Below are 20,098 nucleotides of genomic sequence, written 5' to 3'. Positions count from 1 at the left end.
GGGTTTGAGACAGGGTTTCTCTGTGTAACCCTGGCTTTTCTGGAACTTGCTCTGTAGACCAGCCAGGTCTCAAACTCAAAAGATCTGCCTGCCTCTGCATCCCAAGTACTAGAATTAAAGCCATGTGTCCCCGCCACACAGCTTTCCAGCTTGCTTGCTTGTTTACAACCCAGGACCACATGGCAAGGCACTGGCACTGCTCATAGTAGAGTGGACCCTCTCCACAACAATCATTAATCAAGAAAATGCCCCACAGATATGGCTAGAGCTCAATCTGACGAAGGCAATTCTTCAATTGAGGTTCTTTCCATGTAACTAATTTGTGTCAAGTTGACATAAACTAACCATTACAAAACATCTCTGGGAAAAACATAGATCAAAAAGTATTACATGCAGATGGACTAAAATATATTTAAATCTATTTTTCTATCTTGCAAGGACTTGATTTGAGGCTTTGTTTCATATTAATAAGAAAATTTCTAGATTTCTGTATGAAGGAAAGATGCCATGAAGTTTTTCTCTTCAGTACCATTGAATAAAATAGGACTAGTTTAGACATTGTTATTAGTGAGAATCTTAGTTTCAAATACAGGAAAACAAGTCAGTTTAAGGTCAGAAAAAAGGGCACTGGCTCACAAAGCTGAAAGACTGACATTGAACTGCCTTAGGCAGGAGAGCTGGTGAAGTTCAACTTCACTTTTGCATGACCTAATTTACAAGAACTGAGAATGAAGAGAGTCAGTCCCCAAAAGGAAACTCAAAGTATTATCATTCGGGGCAAAAAAAAAAAAAAGAGGTCAGGATACTTGGCCATAAAAACAGACAACTACAAAACCCTTATAGACATCCATTAAAAGTGGTCAGACACCTTTGACTACACATAGTGACCGAAGTTTTAACTCAAACCAAGGGAGATTTCTGATTCATAAAATTAAACCACAGTCCAGTAAACAGCTGGGCTTTGGGGCCTCAGCTCTAACCAAGACTGTCTCCATCCAAGTTTATGCTACTCTTGATGCTGGCCTCATTATCAGACTGGACTCCTCCAGAGGGAAACCTTGAACATCTACAACTCTCAGTCTCTGTTCTGTCTTGGATAGATGTTAGTATTCTTTAAACTCAGGTTTTAAAACCTTAGCAAAGGATTCATTCTAATCAATCCAGCTCAAATTAGGTGTCATCTTGGGCCAATTATTGTATGTAGACAAGAAAGCAATGACTTTGGATAAAACAATGCAAAACCACAATTTGGGAAGTAGTATACCTTAAAGAATGCATTAGATGTGGAGATAATCTTTCCCAAATATCCTATTGTATTATGGAACTCCTTCTGCTCATGTCCTATCTTTATGGACAATGGTATTTGGTAAGAAATTGTCAAATGCATGGAAAATTGCATTAAAAATATATGTTGTTCAATTCAAAGAAGTGGAAATAAGTTGAATATTTAACTGAAATAGGAACTCAAATTGTGTGTATGTGTGTGTGGGGAATGTAGCCTGAATTCACTGTGGTCTTTTGCTAGGATTCTTTATAGATGTTGTTCTGACAGCTTGGGATTCCACTGTCTGAGAGAGACAGGAAGTCATCTGCTGGGACTGTGGAAGCAGACACTCAGCACTGAACAGCTTTCAATGACCTTCTCATGCCGCCATGATGGTTTCAGAGCTATTTTAAGTGTTGGGATTTCTTTCTCCTTTCTTGCTTTAGCCCTTTGTGTACTGCTCATTTAAGATATCCATTTACCCCAAAATCTACAACAGACACTCTTATAATCCCTACGAAAATTACACCAAGTGTTTTTCTTCCCAAGCCCATGTATTTGTTTTAGAATGAACCTGGAATATTCTGTCTGGAGTATCTCACATTGTCCAATTGGTCCTAGTTGATTTGTCAACCCAGGAGCTTCAAAACATGATAAGTTTTATACTATTTTACTTATAAACTGATTACAGAAATAAATGTTCACTGCCAGAAGCAGAATTGAAAGGTGCTATTAATTTGATGAGGCATACATTCTAAATCCCTTGTATTGAAAATGTGTGCTATTTTTTCATATTTATCCATTTGGGTGTTGAGTTGAGTTTTATTTTGAACAGCAACATTATTTTTTTTTTTTTGGAGCCACATGGGGAGCAAGATTTTAGTCAGAGCAAGGGTTTTTAAAATTATGGGTCTGTTCCTGAAACAAATTTCATATAAGGTAAAGTTGTCGCCCTAAGCAGGAGAAATGAGACCAGAAAAACTAGCCAATTCTCATCTTTCTACAGAGTCTGGAAAGCATATTCACGCTATGGAAATATAGAATTATGACTTCACAGAGAAACAAAGACAGTGGTGTGTGTATGAGAGAGAGAGAGAGACAGAGAGAGAGAGACAGAGACAGAGAGAGAGAGAGAGACAGAGATAGAGACAGACAGAGACATACAGAGAGACAGAAATACAGAGAGAAAAACAGAGATGGAGACAGACAAACATATAGAGAGACAGGCTAATTCATTACAAGGAACTGGCTTGTACAGTTATGGAAGGTTGCCCAGATACCAAAATCTTTAGGGTTATTTAGTAAACTAGAAAGCCAGGGGAGCTGGTGGTATTACGACAGTCTGACTGGCTACAGGTTTAACCAATATTTCAGTTCAGCTTTGAAGGCAGGACAAAGTTATTGCTTTAGCTCAAAGGCAACTGGGCATGAGAAATTCCACCTTGAGTTAAGCAATTTGTTCTAGTTAGACCTACGATTAATTGGGCAAGACCCACACACAGTAAAGAAGTGAGCACTCTTTCTTATACAATTGGCTGATTTCAATGATAATCTCACCCAGAACTACCAAGAATCATGTTTGACCAGATGTTTAGACACCCACTACCCATCCACTCTCTACTAGGAAAATTGACAAAGAAAATTAACCATTATATTTCCAAATACAAGCAGAGCTTAAATCATCCACCCAAATCAATGACTTGATGGAGATTTCAAAGTGGAAGATTTCTATTGCTCATTACCAATATTCAGAGGATCGGGATTCTAAATGAAAACAGAAGTTCTGTGCTACAAATCTGAGTGTGCACTCTGAATTACACCTCAGGAGATTTTGCACAGTTAAGGCTTATTGAATCTACAGGCTGTCTTTCTGTTGTATCGGACACTAAACAACTGTACTGTAAACTCCTCCATTAAGAATCAAATAGCCCACATACCAGCTGACAGCTTGAGAATGATGAACTCTCAACCATCAGCTCCAATCCCATCGCCATCTTCCTCCAACATAACACTGGGAGAAACAGGTACATATAAAGAAGCACAGATTATAAAACTTAGTTAAAACACCAGCCCCCGAGAAAGAAAAAGACACAGGTTCGAATAATGAGAATTAATTCTGAAAATGTAGTCTTTAGTCATTGTCAAACCAAAAATACATGGTCTCAGTTGACCCTATTATTTACCAGTGGCAGGAACTGGCTGGACTAAGGAATTTTATATTAAAATTTATGTGTTGCTTTTTTTTTCTATTTTGTGAGTATGTATATGTGGGAGATGCTCATAGAGGCCAAAATACTCCCTTGAAAGTAGAGTTACAGGTGGTTGTGGATTGACCAATATGGGTTCTGGGAAATAAAAAAAGCAAAAGCAGCGAATGCTCTTCTCTGCTGAGCCATCTCTGCAGCCTGGACTGAGGTAGTTTAGAAATATTCTGGGAATAAGCTCCAACAGACTTAGAAGTGCAGCTTGAGTTTAAGAGCGTTCTAGGCCTTCATCTCCACATCCTGGCCCACAATCCCAACAAAAACCCCTGACTCACTGGAGGACACACCAGTCCCTCGGACCCCTAGTAGATACCCACCTACCACCTGCCAACACCCTTTAGAGCCCACTAAGTTTTCTTCAACAAGGAGCCCTCCCCTCCTCTCCTTATCCCATCCCACAACTCCAGTGGGAGCCCCCTGCTCTTCCAGAGGTATTTGGAAATTCAGAGGCCACACCAGTTTCCAGAACTCTAGAGGTTACATAGGCTGCCAAAACTCCAGTGGAGACACTCTACACGGCCTGAGGACTCATCCATCACCAGAGCCAAGGCCATTCAGTCCAGAAGGTCAGAGAGGAAACAGAAATCAAGGAGAAAAAACATCCATCCAACAAAGACAACCTTGATCAGATATTGGCACTGATACCTAAATGTGTACTTACTCTTAACCCTGATGCCTAGTGGCTGCCTTAAAAATATAATTAACAAACCAGCCAAGGCAATATGGCACCATCAGAGTCCAGCCATTGTACTACAGCAAATTTTATATATATCCAACACAGTTGAGGCACAACAAAATGACCTTAAAACCAAAGTTATGAAGATAATAGAGGTCCTTAAAGAGAAAATGATCAAATCCCTTAAAGGGATACAGGAAAACACAAAAAGCCATTGGAGAACAAATGAGTGACTCCCTTAAAGAAAGCCAAGAAAAAAAACACACAAGTGAAGGAAAGGAATAAAACTGTTCAAGCCCTGAAAATGGGAATAAAGCAATAAAGAAAACACAAACTAACGGAATCCTGAAGATGTAAAATCTAGCTAAGCGATCAGGAACTACAGACACAAGCATCACCACCCAAATACAAGAGATGGGAGAATCTGTCTCCTGAATGCTGGGATTAAAGACATGTACCACCATACCTGAATATAAGCTTTTCTTCAAGAATTTGCTCTGTCGCAGGTTGGCCTTGAACTTAGAAATCTGCTTGTCTTTGTCTCCTGGAATTAAAGGTGTGCACCACCATGCCTGAGCCTAAGCTTTTGACAGCCACTATTCCTCAAGATCCAGATCAAAAGCCTTTGTCTTCCAGTCTCAGTATCTGGATTATAAGTGTGCCCTCCATTTCTGGATTGTAGTTCATTCCAGATTAAATGTCCAAATTATTCCTTGTTTAATTAAAAACACAAACCTTAGCTAGCTGGAATCTTGCTCTGAGATCACTACTCTGTAAATCTTTTCATCTCCTTGAACACACGATTCAACCCCATTTAACTTCCTAGTACCTCTTTTTTACTTGAACCATATATTTTGCATTTAGTTTAGCAAGCACTTGCTTTTTTTTTTTTTAACTAACCTTTCTTTTCCTGATTTATGTTTTTTCCTCTATTGACCAAATCATGTCTCTTTATCTAAGCTCAATCATTAGTGCAGCTGCCTCTGTTCTTTCAGGTCTCTAATTCATATTGCATTCTTATGTTTTGCATAGTTGAAAATTACTATAAAGAACAGTTCTTATACTGATACATACATACATATATCTATATCTATATCTCTCTCTATATATATATTGGTTTTTCGAGACAGGGTTTCTCTGTATAGCTCTGGCTGTCCTGGAACTCACTCTGTAGACAAGGCTGGCCTCGAACTCAGAAATCCACTTGCTTCTGCCTCCCAAGTGCTGGGATTAAAGGCATGCGCAACCACTGCCCGGCTGATTTATATATTCTTGAACTCATGTCTTCAGAGTTCTTTCCCACAGCCTTAAGGGCTGTTCTAAAGGACACATTTTGCTGTGGAACACCAGACACATTCTTGTTTCCTGGAAACCGCTGTTTCAGATTATCATGGAGTCATTAACCTTGGCAGGGAGAACATTCTACAAAGGAAGAACATGAAGTAAATACCTGTTTATATAACTATGTAATTATGAGGCCTTTTAATATGTGTATTCTCAAAATATGCACATTCACATACATACATTTTAAAAATAGGTATGCCAAATAAAAAATAAGTAACAATTTCAGCATAAGATGGAATGAATGGAAAAAATGAAATGGAGTGGTCCTAGGTGTCCTTATTCAGTTATGTTTGGGGAATTCTGGGGGTTTGTCCTATTCTGTCTTAGTGTATAATGACACATAGAGACTTACATAAAAAGCAACTATGAACACACATGGGATAGTTATTGTAACAAGGAAAAAGTTTTTTTCCAGACATCTATGTTTGGAGAGAACAAGGTTAACTCTTGGTAGGTCTGTAAGTCTGCCTTTTATATTTCTGTCCATCAGTCTATATCAGTGAAGCTATCCAGTCTCCATAAGAGTCTTATCTATGTATGAGACATTTTATTATCACCCTATGCCTAAGGGTTCCTGATGGATATTATATTCTCAGGTTGCCCATAATATAGAGTAACTCAGAGCAGGTCACAGCCTGCTCTCCACACTCTACTACAACAATCTGTGTATAGCAAGCCACGGAGTTGGGCCCTATTTGGCACTGCTTTGGGCCTTGAGGACCAAAACTCCTTGAGGAGTTTTGTAAACTGTCTCAGTCACTTCCCTACTGGAGTGACTCAGCATGACCTGCTTAAGCCTGCTTTTGCCTAGCTACTGCTGACTTAGAGTAACTTTGTTGGCTCTGTCAGTCACCCCATACCCTTCATCACCTTTCCCCTCCCCCTTTCATCTCACCTCAGCAAAAAAACCTCCACTTCCTCTCTCAGCCCTTTATAAAGAAAAGAATGATACAATAAAACGAGTTCCTGCTTTGACAGACTCCCAGCTCTGGGTGGTTATTCTCCAGAAGGCAGGAGATCCGAGCTCCAACACTTACCATCCTGCTCTGCCCTTAGAGACTCTGCTGGACCGGGTTGTGTCTGGTCAGTCGGTCGGTCGGTCTGTCTGTCTGTCTCTCTCTCTCTCTCTCTCTCTCTCTCTCTCTCTCTCTCTTGCCTGGTTCTTCTGGCAGAGAGCCCAGCACCACAATGCTTTCACGGGATTCCCCTATGATCTACCTGAAGAAAAAGAGATCTTAGTTTCTAAATAAATCTTAGTGGGACAGAAATCTGGAAGAAGCCTCAAACTGACAGCTCATACCGAGTCTTGGCAACTGAGGAAAGATATAAAGTCATGGCTCTGAAGTAACATTGCAACTTGGAGGTGTGAGACAGGAGAAGAGAAAACTGTAAAAAGAATTATATATTCTAGCTAGCCTGTATAAACAACACACAACAACACACAATCCTGGTATTTTATTTACAAACTGTAAGCCTAGATTGGGCAGGTTTTGATATTTTCTAACTTACATCCCAGCTATGTGTCCCTTGTTACTTGCAGTTTCTCCTGGACACACTCTCATGGCCCATCTCCTGTCATGGTAGCCTCCTCCTCTCTCTGAATCCTTTTTTCTTTTTCTTTTCATCTCTCCCTCACTCAGTTTTCAAGTCTCACCTTCCTTTCCTTACTGTCCAACCACAGGCTTTAGCCTTTTATTAACTAACTAATTTAAATTGGGGAGCAGGGTTGACATAGCATTACTTGGTGTACATGAACATCTCCTTGTGGAGGGGGCACCCAGATCTTGGGGGCTAGTATTTAGCATTTAATTACATAGCACGACCAGGCCAATGCCCAACAGAAAACAGTAAGAGGTAGTAGATCTTTCTGAAAAGAAAGGAATCTATGAGCACTGGATTGCAGACAATACCAAACTTGGAACAGGAGGAAATCAGTCTCAACTAGCACATGCATGTATTAGCCATCAAACTACAGAGAAAGGGGCTGTCTGCATTCATTGAACACAGCTTGGCTGCTATGAGGAGCTGTCTGGAGTACTTTCACATACATTGTATCAATGTCTTAGATGCTGGTATTATAATTCCCATTATTACAGAGGAAAGAATTCTGCTCAGGAAAGCTTAGGAAAGTAAAGTTGTCAGAATCACAGAAGTAGTAAAGTGCTGACTTCGGGCAGAGGCTGCCTGCCACCTTTCCCTAAGAAACTGCCATCTCTCTTTCTCTCTCTCTGACACACCTTCATATAGAGATACATACTCACAGACATATATACTCAGAGACACACCCAGAGACAAACACACACACTCACACACACAGGAAGTCAGACACACTCCAGGGTACTATGAATCACTGAATCAGAAGAAGAACCAGAAGAACCCAGTTGATTTGCACAGTTCATCTCACTCTGGAAAGATAGAAGATAATCAGAAGTGTGTTTACCAAGAGTAGACATTAAACACAAATGAGTGACAGAGACCCTCCAAAAGGCCAGGATGTATAGAATTATCTATGATACAGGAAAACTTAGCACAGTTCTCAGGGATTTTACATGTATCTCATGAAGGAAAAAGGAGAAAAATAACTCATTGCTGAAGATTATGGACTCATATCAATTAGGCTTTAAAAATAATATCCATAACTAGGAAGGGAATAAAAATGCAATTAAGATAAATGAAATTCAGATGTTAATACTATTTCATTAAGTTAATAATCCCTTGGCTACTTTATGTAAATTGAATCTTTTCCATATTCTTATTAAAAAGACAAAAATCAAAAACAAAAAGATACCAAAAACCCAAAAAACTAGAAATGAGAGCAATCAGAAACTTCTACACAATTATATGAATGGAAGAGACTTACCCAAAATTTAAGATCAGTGAATACTGTTTATTCACTGATTTATTAAGAGTAATTAGGCTTCCCATCAATAAGATGATCTTTAATTTCCTTCTTTCTTTTTTTGGTTTTTCAAGACAGGGTTTCTCTGTATAGCCCTGGCTGTCCCGGAACTCACTCTGTAGACGAGGCTGGCCTCGAACTCAGAAATCTGTCTGCCTCTGACTCCCAAGTGCTGGGATTAAAGGTATGTGCCACCACTGCCCAGGTGATCTTTAATTTCTTGAATCTTTAATTTCTAACTTGCAGTTACAAGTATTCTATTTTAAGTAAATAATTTTAATCCACTTGAATGAAGACCTAGGAATAAATATGGGACTTATTTCATATTATGAATGATATAATTTACATGTAAAGCATCCTAGACAGTTTGCAACAAGACAAAGCTGGTTATTGTTCTCATCACTATGGGCAAATAAAACCTTACAAAGGCAACGCTCAGGAAAAGGTTTTTATTTTGGCTTACAGTTTGATGTATACAGTCCATCATGGCAGGAAATGCAGGATGGTAGAAATATAAGACAGCTGGCTATAGATTTCACCCTTAGTCGGGAAACAGAAATAAATGCTAGTGCTTTGCTAGTTTAGTCTTTTTTCCATAGTCTAGGACCCCATCCCAAATTGTGCTACCCATTATAAGGACAGGTCATCTCACCTCTCGTAAAACTCTCTCAAATGTTATAAACTCCCATGCTATCTCAAATTCAATCAGGTAAATAATGAAGATTAAACAATCAAAAATATTTAGAAGGAAATTACTTTAAATAGAAATTTAAGATAATCCACTCTACAAACAAACACTAAAGTGATAGATTTTAACAGTTCTGAGTAAGATGTGTATTTGACCATATGTACCGCTTTCTGCATCTGATTTGCCTGTCCACAGTCAATGGATTCATAGATGACATTAATGGAAGAGAGATACTTCTGAACACAGGGTGGAAAAGGACAATCAATGTCAGGTCTGTGAACTGCTTTTTATGTCAAGGAAGAGGCCTTATGATTAGACCTACTCTTCAAAGCCTACACAGTTGAAGAGGAGTAAGTGTTCTAGCACTGGAAATCCTCAGGAAGTAGCAGGGGCTACACAGAAGACACCTTCCTCCCTAGACATGCAGATCTAGGGACAGTGGGTATCTGATTACTAAGTATCCTACTTGCTTCAAAATATATTTTTCTCTGAAGCATCTCATCATCTTGTCTTGTTCCCCTGGCAGTTACCTATTTAAGCTATCTCTGTGATCATCTGATGCTGATGAACCCCATGATATTGAACTTTTGCTTCACAAAAGACAACTAACTCTACCTGACCCTTCAGCACTCCCATCATGGAACTCTAAAAGGAGATCTTGCCCTTTTCTGTATTTACAAGATATCTGATTGACTGTTTTCTTTCTACATGGTCTTACCAAATAGACAACTTTAGTTTACCACTGTCACTGACAAAGCTGTACCTTCTACATATCATTTACACATTGTTTTCATAGCATGGAAAAGAAGAGCTCAACTGGTCTTTCCCTGCATACTTCTCCTGCATAAAGCCTTCTATGCAATCAGTACTTAATTTATTTTCAAAATTGTCTTTATCATACCCCTTAGATAAAACTTAAATTCTGAAGGCGGGAGTGACTGGTGAGGGGAGAACCAAAGGAAAAGAAAAGAATTGACAAAATGTGTCTGGGCTTAAAATTAAAAAAAAAAATTACAAATATGGTTTATCCATTTTAAACTGCAAGATAGAAATTCTTATCAATATGGTTTATTACCAGTCAAACAACATCTCAAACGTAAAAAGACACTCATAATTCCTCTACTATGCTCCAAGTGATTGATTGATGGAATTTAAATTATAAAAGTCATCTTGACTTTACTTCCAAGGTGTTCTGAAAAGCATTTAATGACCACTCAACAAATTTTTTTTCCAATGGTAAGGTACTTAGTACATCTGTGACCCTTCCTGTCCCTAGGGATTGTTGGCCAATATTGGTCTACAAGGGCAAATGGCACAGAGACAACAGATGGACTGGGGTTTGGAAACCCTATGTGTATATTTTGAAATGATATCAGGACCAGCTTCGGAGAAACAGATCAACTTTATGTGAGGTGATTCAAGGCTTATATAATTTTGAGGATGGGAGTCAGAATATCCAGGATGGACAAAGGTCAGTGGCACTGAAGGCTTACAGCTTCGAAATGCCTCATTAGTACGGGAAAGCTTTTCAGGAATCTTAGATGCTAGATGAATGGGGTCTTCTCAGAGAAAGGAAGTTGAACCTGCAGTCAAACCAGGGCGGCCGCATGACATTCCTCTGTTGGAGAGGAGGATGCAGCTTGAACTCCCCATACCAGATCAGAGAAGGGGAAGCCCTGGCAGATGAGAAGAGTCCTCCATATTGTGCTAAGCTCAGAAGGCTATCTGAACAATGGTAGACTTGACCTTAATTAGTAAGGGAGACATCTGCCAGTTTCCAAAACTAAGGTGCTTACTGAGTATCTCAGTTTCCAATGGTGAGGTGCTTACTGAGTACACCAGACACTGCCAACTCTACATCTGTGCATGGTTACTAACTATAATCTATCTCATTTAGAATTTTAGTGACACATATTTAAATCTCAGAGACATGAACGGCAGTTGTTTTGCTTACAAGCCTTGTCGCAAAGATTAATGACTCAGAAGAAGTAACCAGTGCACCTCAGCCTAGATAAATTTTCAAATAAGCACCCTGTTATCTTCAGAAACAGCAGGCAGCACACATGTTTGTTTAGTCAGTGAAGCAGGGAGAAAGAAGTGTGTGTGTGGACATATCAGTGTGCAGAGGGAAGTACAGTCTTTTGAGTAATAAATGTGCAGCCACAAAGAATCCTAAAAACAAAACAAAACAAAACAAAACAATTAGAGCCCCCAGCCCCATCAACAGTAGATTTGTTTCTCAGTCACACAAATGCATCTGCTGACTTTCCCACACATTTCCATTAGATTTGCCTCTCTCCAGCCAGCACTCAAAGCCCTTTGTTCCTCCCTCAATGAGGAAACAATGAGTCTAAGAAACTGCTGATCTCAGTGTGAGCTAAACTAAAGAGTGCTACCTGCTTCTTCTGTGCCTCAATACAAATGTATCATCAGTACATTTGGGGCTGAAACACAGAACACAGTGGGGTGACTTGGACAGAGACAGGGTAGAGGGAACAGCAGGAAGAGTGGAAGGAGATCCATTGTAGGACAAGGGAACGGGGTGCAAGGGACTCCTTGCCCTACTGCCCTATGCAGGAGAATTCTATTCTTTGAAGGTCTCCTGTCACTCAACCTTCCATGCTCAGACTCCCTGAATGTAGATTGGGAGAGGTGTATATCTTAAAGAGAAAATTTTCTCCACAGTAAAAGCAAGAGCAAAACAGTTGGAATTTCCTTTGGAGCTCATATGGCAGGAAAGAGTGACAGTGTCTTATGAATTTCTTAGCAGTCAGAAGAGGAGCCTTTGGGGAATTTTTCAAAAGCAAATACTCCAGAGCCCTTGCCTGTACATGGTGTAACCATGGATTCTCACATTTACAAAGCAAGACCTGTTACTTTCTGCTAGCAATAGGCGCTGATATTAAATGTAGAGACACACAAAATTGAAGGAATCTCACCAAGGATCTGCACGCATCATACACTGTGCTAACTAACCCTTTGGGAAAAAGAAAAAGGCCTAGCCAGGAAGTGGATATGGGCACGAAATTCAAACACACCAGTGCCTTGCAAAAAATGTACTAGACAGTGGGCAGTTTGTAAATCACAACTCCTAGATAGCTGGACAGGAAGAGCACTGGGCTTAAGCTCTGGCTCCACTTTACCACATGACTTTGGGAAATGCATACTACTCCAGCTGTGATTCCCTTTTCCACAAATAAGGTAAAAGATGCTAGCCATTTACTTACAAACTAAGCCCTGTTCTAAAGCTGTTTCCTTCCTTCCTTCCTCACCCTAGGGAGTCGAGGCTATTATCCCCATTTTAGAGCAAATGAAAGGCTTTCTCACATGATGGCATATAAAAGTGACCAGAAATCAGACAAGGACAGGATGCCATCAACAAATATCCAACTCTCACTAAGTCTGAGGCAGGAGCAAGTTGGGGGAGAAAAGCCACATTAACTTTGCACAGGATAAAATATCTATTTTCCCAAATTAAGGAAACAAAATTCACATACTTAGGATGATTTATACGGTAGTTGGCAAACACACAGGCTACGGAATGAAAATGGATTCCTATGTCTCTTACCTAAATCCACCTCAGCACTTAACTCATTCTGTGAGAATTTCACAGAAAATAAGTGGATCATGAGTCTGTTTCCTTCCTCATAAAGTTTGGGGAAAATAACTGTGTTACTACTATGCACACTTTAAGGTCAAATGGACAGAGACAAGGAATTTAAAATATTCTTAGTGACTTTCAGCTTACATTTAGATTGTTCCTATCAATTGTACAGCAAAAATGGTGTAAGGGGAGGTTCTGATGCTAACCCTGTTCCCCAGTTGGTTCTTGATTTGTCAGTAAAGAAAGCTGGGTGGTGGCAGGGTGGTGATGGGAGTGGGGATTGCTGGGCTGAAGGTATAGGTGGGACTTCTAGTCCCAAGAGGAAAAGGCAGACACAAGGAGAGGTTGGCTTTTTCTGCCATGCTTTGGTAGAAGAAGAACACAACAATCATATAAAGCCTCAGGGATCACTTGAGCTTATGGCCTCCGATACAGGCGGGTGGCCAAGGATGTTTGGCAAGGGCTACGTGGGACTAGCTGCTAAGTTTAGGGCAGGAGAAAAGACAGAGATAAAAATAAATTGGTAAGGGCCACTTTTCCAGGCAGGGGCTATCTGCACCCAGTAATTGTGCCAAGTAGACCAGTTATAAAGTAACAAAGTTGTGTGTGTGTGTGTGTGTGTGTGTGTCTTTTATCCACAGATCCAAGGGTCTTAGGAGTGGACAGGTAGAGTGGTCAATCCCAGAGCTAAGCCCAGTAGGACAAAGGGGAAGGTGAGAGGGGCCAGTCCTGGGCAAAGGCAGTAGCATTTTAAAATTACATGCAACAAAGTGGTGTTTACATTTTTCGGGAATATATATATATATATATATATATATATATATTCCCGAAAAAAATATATACATTTTTTCTCAGAAATCATAGTCCTGATTTGCTTCGTCAGAAGAAAGCATATTGGGCCGGGTGGTGGTGGCGCACGCCTTTAATCCCAGCACTTGGGAGGCAGAGACAGGCGGATTTCTGAGTTCGAGGTCAGCCTGGTCTACAGAGAGAGTTCCAGGACAGCCAGGGCTACACAGAGAAACCCTGTCTCAAAAAAGAAAAAGAAAAAAGAAGAAAGCATATTAATGCAAACCTAAGGATGCATTTTGGGCATTTTCTAAGGTCAACTTGTCTCTTCACTCTTCCATCTTTGGGATTTTGGCTGGTGCACAGGTGAAATGGTAATCCTGATACACTGTTAGGGAAAAAAAGTTTCTATCAGTATTGTGTGTGTGTGTGTGTGTGTGCCTGTGTCTGTGCGCATGCACATGTATATGTGTGCACAAAGCTTTATGGAAACCCCAGAATAATGTTAATTCTCAGTTTTTTTTTTTTTTTAATTTTAGGCACTACAAGAACTTTAACAGAGCATCCACATCTCCTGCAGAGCCCAGCTGTAGCTTTGGAATAGAAGTGGGTGCCTCCTCAAATGCTGTAGGATTTGCAAGCACAGGTGTGGACAAAACAGTCAAACCAGAGTTTGATTCCATCCTGTATTCTAGGGACTATCTGGAAAGTGAATGTTTGCATCCAGCTGATTCTCAGACAATAGCCATCTGGCTGGCTAGCTGCCTTTAGCAAATCATGGTTTCTCTCTTTGTCTGGTTCACTTAACCAGCGACTCAAAGATGGAATTGCTATAAAGCGCAATGCATCACTAACTATCCTCAGAGCTCCACCTATCCCACTGCTCATAGCTCAGGCACCAAACTCTCAGGTCAGGAGGACCTTTCCTCTCAGCTGGATCCTATACACATGGTCGGTGGCCTGTCCAAATGCAGGGAAAGGCTATGTTCTAAGATTCATCTGGTGGAACACTTCTATTTATTATATTGAAGTGAACAAAAGAGACTATTGTCTAAACATGGGAAAAGCCCCCCAACTGTGTGCTGAAGGAACTGGATTGTACCTGTCACAGAAGGGCAAATTCCATGTGGACAACCCTGCACTGGGTCCATCGAGCAGCAAGGGTGGGGGTGGGATAAGGGTGAGTCGTGTTGTTGTAGTTTGGGTCTTTACTTTCTCTCAACAAATCTTATGCGGAAGGTTCAGGTCTTAAGGCAGCAGTATTCAGAGCTGGGCTTTTGAGGTACCTGGAACACAAGGGGCCATCTGCAACAATGGGTTAACTACTATATGGATTTGTAGCTTAATGTATTGAAGGGGAAGGTTTTGCTATGAAAGTGAGCTCCACCCACTCCCTGATCCTCATGAACTGCTTCTTCCCCGACACAATCCTACCACCATGATGTGCTGTCTCACCACAGGATCCAGAAGCAGGTAAACCCACACTGCACTGCAAGCACCAGCACCAGCACCAAAGAAAACTGCCCAACCAGCACAAGTGGTGAAGCAACACCCAATGGCTCTCAACCTTCAGTGTGCCTTAGGGCTTGATAAAAGATTTAGGGCCAAGCTTTTTCCTACAGACCTAGGGTAGAGCACAGAAATCTGCATGTCTAAAAGTTCACAAATGATCTGAGGCTGCTGGGCATTGCTTTTGAGAACCACAAAACAAGTCTAAAAACAAGTCAAGCTTCATGTTCTGCAGCTTGCAGTGATTGGCTAGGCGGTGGTGGTACACACCTTTAATCCCAGCACTTGGGAGGCAGAGGCAGGCAGATTTCTGAGTTCAAGGCCAGCCTGGTCTACAGAGTGAGTTTCAGGACAGCCAGGACTATACATTGAAACCCTGTCTCAGAAAAAAACAAAAAAACAAAACAAAACAAAACAAGAGTAAGGAACTAAAGTTACTTGTTTCTTTTAAAGTTGATAATATTTGTCTCCAATTGCTACTATATATCTCTTCAACAGGCATGAGGAAAGTAATCTTTCTTCTACAATGTTGATCAGTCAATTAAAAATAAAAAAAAGCCCAATCATTGTCTGATCTAGGATGGGGTGCTCTGGAAGGTAAGTATATATTTGACCATTCTACCCAAAGGAATGGGCTAGATGCTCAGGCCAGGTAGGCAGGAACTCTTGTCCAAGGCCCTGGGTGCTTATATTTCACCTATCCTAGAGGTTTGAGCAAAGTAAGATGCTATGCTAGGTACACTACTTCTCCAGCACACCAACTAACAGGTCAGCAGAAAGTGGTTTCTTCCTTTAATGTAGTTTTAAGTGACAATTCAGTGCTTTAGGTATTGGCTGGCCTGTACTGACCACTTCTCCAAATGTATGCCTGTCACTTGGTACTGCCCCCACCTGTGTTTATAGACCCATGCCTCCTCTTTGGTCACACAAGACATTTTCTTTCTTTCTTCCTTTCTTTCCTCCTCTCTTTCTTCCTTCCTTTCTTTCTTCCTTTCTTTCTTATTATAAATAAGTACAATGTAGCTGTCTTCATATGCACCAGAAGAGGGCATCAGATCTCATTACAGGTGGTTGTGAGCCACCATGTGGTTACTGGGACTTGAACTCAGGACCTTTGGAAGAACAGTCAGTGCTCTTACCTACTGAGCTATCTCACCAGCCCACAAGACATTTTCATTACAGCTCCTAGACCCAACTCAGGCCCCTTTCTTGGGTCAGCACACTGACCTTTCTGATCCTCAAGCACACTGTTTGTTCCACCTTCTCACCTAAGTCTTATTCATTGCCAGTCTCTGCCCGAGTGTCTCTTCCTTAAGGCAGCCTTCCTGATCCACAGCTCACACTTTCTTCTGGTACATAACCCAATAGAACAGAAATTACATTGTGTGGAATCCACATCCTATACAATGTGGTATCTTCTGGAGCTGTTGCATGGCAGGTGGTTAGCTCCAGCAGAAGCCAGCACCTTTCCCAGCATCACTAACATTCCTGGCTGCAGCAGATTTTTATGTCTGGTGTAAAGTGTGCCCAGTTTTCTGCCACATTCTGACTCACATCTGCATTGGCAGCTCTGGCATCCTCCCTTACTTGTCTCAGGTGCCTTCACGCTGCCCTTTAACACCCCTACCTTAAGGTATCTTATGCTCCAGCGGCTGCTCTTTTGATCTTCACAAACCCAGTCCTACCAGACTTCTACTTTCTGGAACGAATCTTAAGTCATCCTCAATTCTTCACCTCAGCAACAGATTCTACTGTCTGACTTCCAAATATCTGAGGTCTGACAGCGTCTCACAAACCCCACTGTGGTCCATCAGCCTGGCAGGCTTTACAGTATTCTTGCTTTGCTGGGGGCCCCTCTGTGGCCTCTTCTTGAAAACAGTAATTTGCTGAAAGCTGAAGTCATAAATCAGGCCACCACTTTGGTCAGGTGTTTCCCATTTGAGTCAAATCCCAGTCTTTTCCCGTGCTCTACAAAGTGGCACATGGGACCCTTCCTGTCATGTCCTTTCTACGCTTTCTTTTACTGTGCCAGCCACAGGGTCACCTTGCTTATTAGCCAGCATCCTGACCATGTTCTCTTAGCTTGCCACAATCTACCCAATTTCCCATGGGCAGCCCGTTGGCTCCTTCCACAAGGTGTCATAGTCACTCATTAAAACTGATGGCCACTGGAGCCACCAATGCTCTCTACCAATTTCACTCCACCATACCTGTTCTTGGGGTCAGTTTCATAGACATGGCTCATTTTAGTCAGAGGTTCTGTTAACACAACAGAAGGAAGGTGAGGTAGGCAACAGTGAGACAAAAGGGCTGTCTCCTGATGGTTACATGTGACATTACGCTTGAAGAAGTCTCTAGAATTGAGCTTTGCAGCAGTGAAAACACTCAACTGTCAGCCCCATATTGGGGTGTAGGGGCAGAAGCAGGAGGTAACACACTGAAAACTGGACTATACAGGCCGTATCATGAGACCCCACTTTTGAGTCAGTGATTACTGTGTTGCTTGCTGTAGCTAAATAAAAATTCTCACAGAATGGAAATACTGACTTAAGACAAATCCTTTTGCTTACAAACAGGAAAAAGAACCAGGTATTGGGAGGAGGCAATACAATAAATTGAGAGATGAGCTTTCTGCCAGGCATCCCTTTAGATGCAGTGTTGCATGATTTTCCCTATCCAATTACATTAGGGCAGCAGGAGGCCTGTGATTGGACAGGGAAAGGGAAGCAGAGCTAAGACCATCTCAGAGAGAAAGGGGAAGGCCAAGATGGAGGCAGACAGACATGAACGAGTGCGGCTTTAACCAGCCACAGGTAGTTCTGATATCATAAGGTTAGAATAATTGGGATAAAGCTTTTATCATTATCAACTGATTCTGAAATTATTTGCATCTTATAAATTGAGAATTTACTGATACATAAATCTGATTAGTTAATTATAAGCTTCAAGAGTTTTGTTTCTACTGGGTTGATGGGTGGTGTGGCAGCTGACTACGGGGTGGACGGTCATTGCATGGGGCTGGTGGCAGAGATCCATCAAGGAACTCGGGAGCTCCAGCCCAGAAGAGTCCAGTGAGTTGAGATTACGCTGCTGGAGCCCTGTGGCCCGCCGGGTGCTGGCGGTAGCATGGGAAGCTTGCCGGTCCTTTTATTTAATATTTCCTGCAACAGCGGGAGAAGCCTTGGGTTGAAGCTATCCTGGGCTGCACAGTACAAGATTCAGCCTAAAAGCAAGCAATCCTTCCCAGATGTCAAGGTTGAGCTCATAGTGAAAAACAACTAAAGAGTAAGTGTGAAGAGACCACAGGCTGGGTCTCTTCAGCCCTAAGATAGGATAGCCAAAGCAACTTCAGTCAGAGACAAACCAAACACGCTATACAATTTTACATGGGCTGCTCGAAGTGAAGAATATTCAGTTAATAAACTATTTTTTGTTTAATTAATTAAAATTAATTTAGGTTTTTCGAGACACGGTTTCTCCTTGTAGCCCTGGTTGTCCTGGAACTAACTCTGTAGACCAGGCTGGCCTCGAACTAAGAAATCGCCTGCCTCTGTCTCTGCCCGAGTGCTAGGATTAAAGGTGTATGGCTACCACTGCCTGGCTTAAAATGTGTAGCCCAGGCTGGCCTCAAACTCGTGATCCTCCTGCCTCTGCCTCCTTCTGCAAATCCTACCTGCATGTGCCACCACAACCAGCTCATTTCTTTTTAATACAAGGATTCTTATGTATAAACCTAAGAGTGTTGCCTTGGTGAGAGTTCAACAGCCTCAACTTTTTGATAGCCTTCAAAAATCTGTGGACCATTACAACCTAACAAATACTTACAAAGATTACAGCAGAGTATCAGTAACACACTATTCATCAGCTACTGGCAAGAGCCAAATACCATTTTATTAACTATAATATCTATACCAAAGTTAATTTTCAAAGGGATACATGTTTATGTCCCCCCCCCTAATACCACTTCTGTTTGCTTTGGGTACACCTGGAATTCATCTTCAGGTTTGTTTTTTTTCCTATTACAGAAGTAACTACATTTTCAAACTGAATTAATTATAAGCCTACTGATGACTCCTTTCTATTTAAAGTTTCACCTTAGCACTCTGCTATAAAAAAAAGAGAAAAAACAAAACAAAACAACAACCTAAAAGGAAGTTCTTCCTAAAGATTCAATAAAGTACTATACAGACTCTTCCTCCCATTTTAAAATATGAAGCAACACATTTGTATAAATAATTATAATTTCTCAAAGGATACCATGAGCTTAAAATCCTGAATCCTGCAAGACATTTTCATATGAAATGCTTGAATTAAGAAAAATGTGTAAACTCAAAGGGGAGGGAGAAGCTACCCACAGTCCTTTTATACAACAAACTACTTCTATTTACTTTCTTAGCTTTTCAGTACTATTTACCACATAGTATTATATCACAAAATATTATAGTGCTGTCACTCAATATCACTGAATAACATGTGCAGACAAGGTCTGGTCTCTCCTGTGATTAGGTGATTGGCATGTGACTCTCCCATTAACTGTTCTGATGTTGAGCGTATTATGCTACCTTTCAATGCAAAACAAAACAAAACCTTTTCAAAAAGCACTGAAAAAACCTTCCATTTTTATTCTGAAAACGGAAAATGCTAAGGTAGATTTAAAGGTCTGCAGAGCACGGGGCTTTGTCTCTTATCTTAAAGGAAGCATTTATTTTGTATCTGGTCCTATTATCCCAAAAGATCCAAACTCTACCAAAAAGGTTAATTTCTGCTCATTTTACCCATAGGTAACTAAAGGGGAAATAAATGGAAATTAAACATAAAATCCCTTAAAAAATTAATAGCCTCTAGTCAATTAAGAAGTAAATAAGATTAATTAGTTTTTTTTTATGTAACTAACTGAATGTGCCATTTAAACGCAATGACCAAGGCTCTTTCATGTTTGTTTTCAAGTAGGTGCAGATAAATGAAGAGTGCCAGAGAATCTAACTTATAAGTATAGAACTTCCTACCACAAGAAGACCATAATGCACCAAATTCATCTTGTTACAAGTTGAGTTCAAATTG

This window comes from Mastomys coucha, unplaced genomic scaffold (assembly GCF_008632895.1).
Source record: "Mastomys coucha isolate ucsf_1 unplaced genomic scaffold, UCSF_Mcou_1 pScaffold20, whole genome shotgun sequence".
NCBI classification, from domain to species: Eukaryota; Metazoa; Chordata; class Mammalia; order Rodentia; family Muridae; genus Mastomys; species Mastomys coucha.
Note: the sequence above shows the minus strand (reverse complement) of the source record.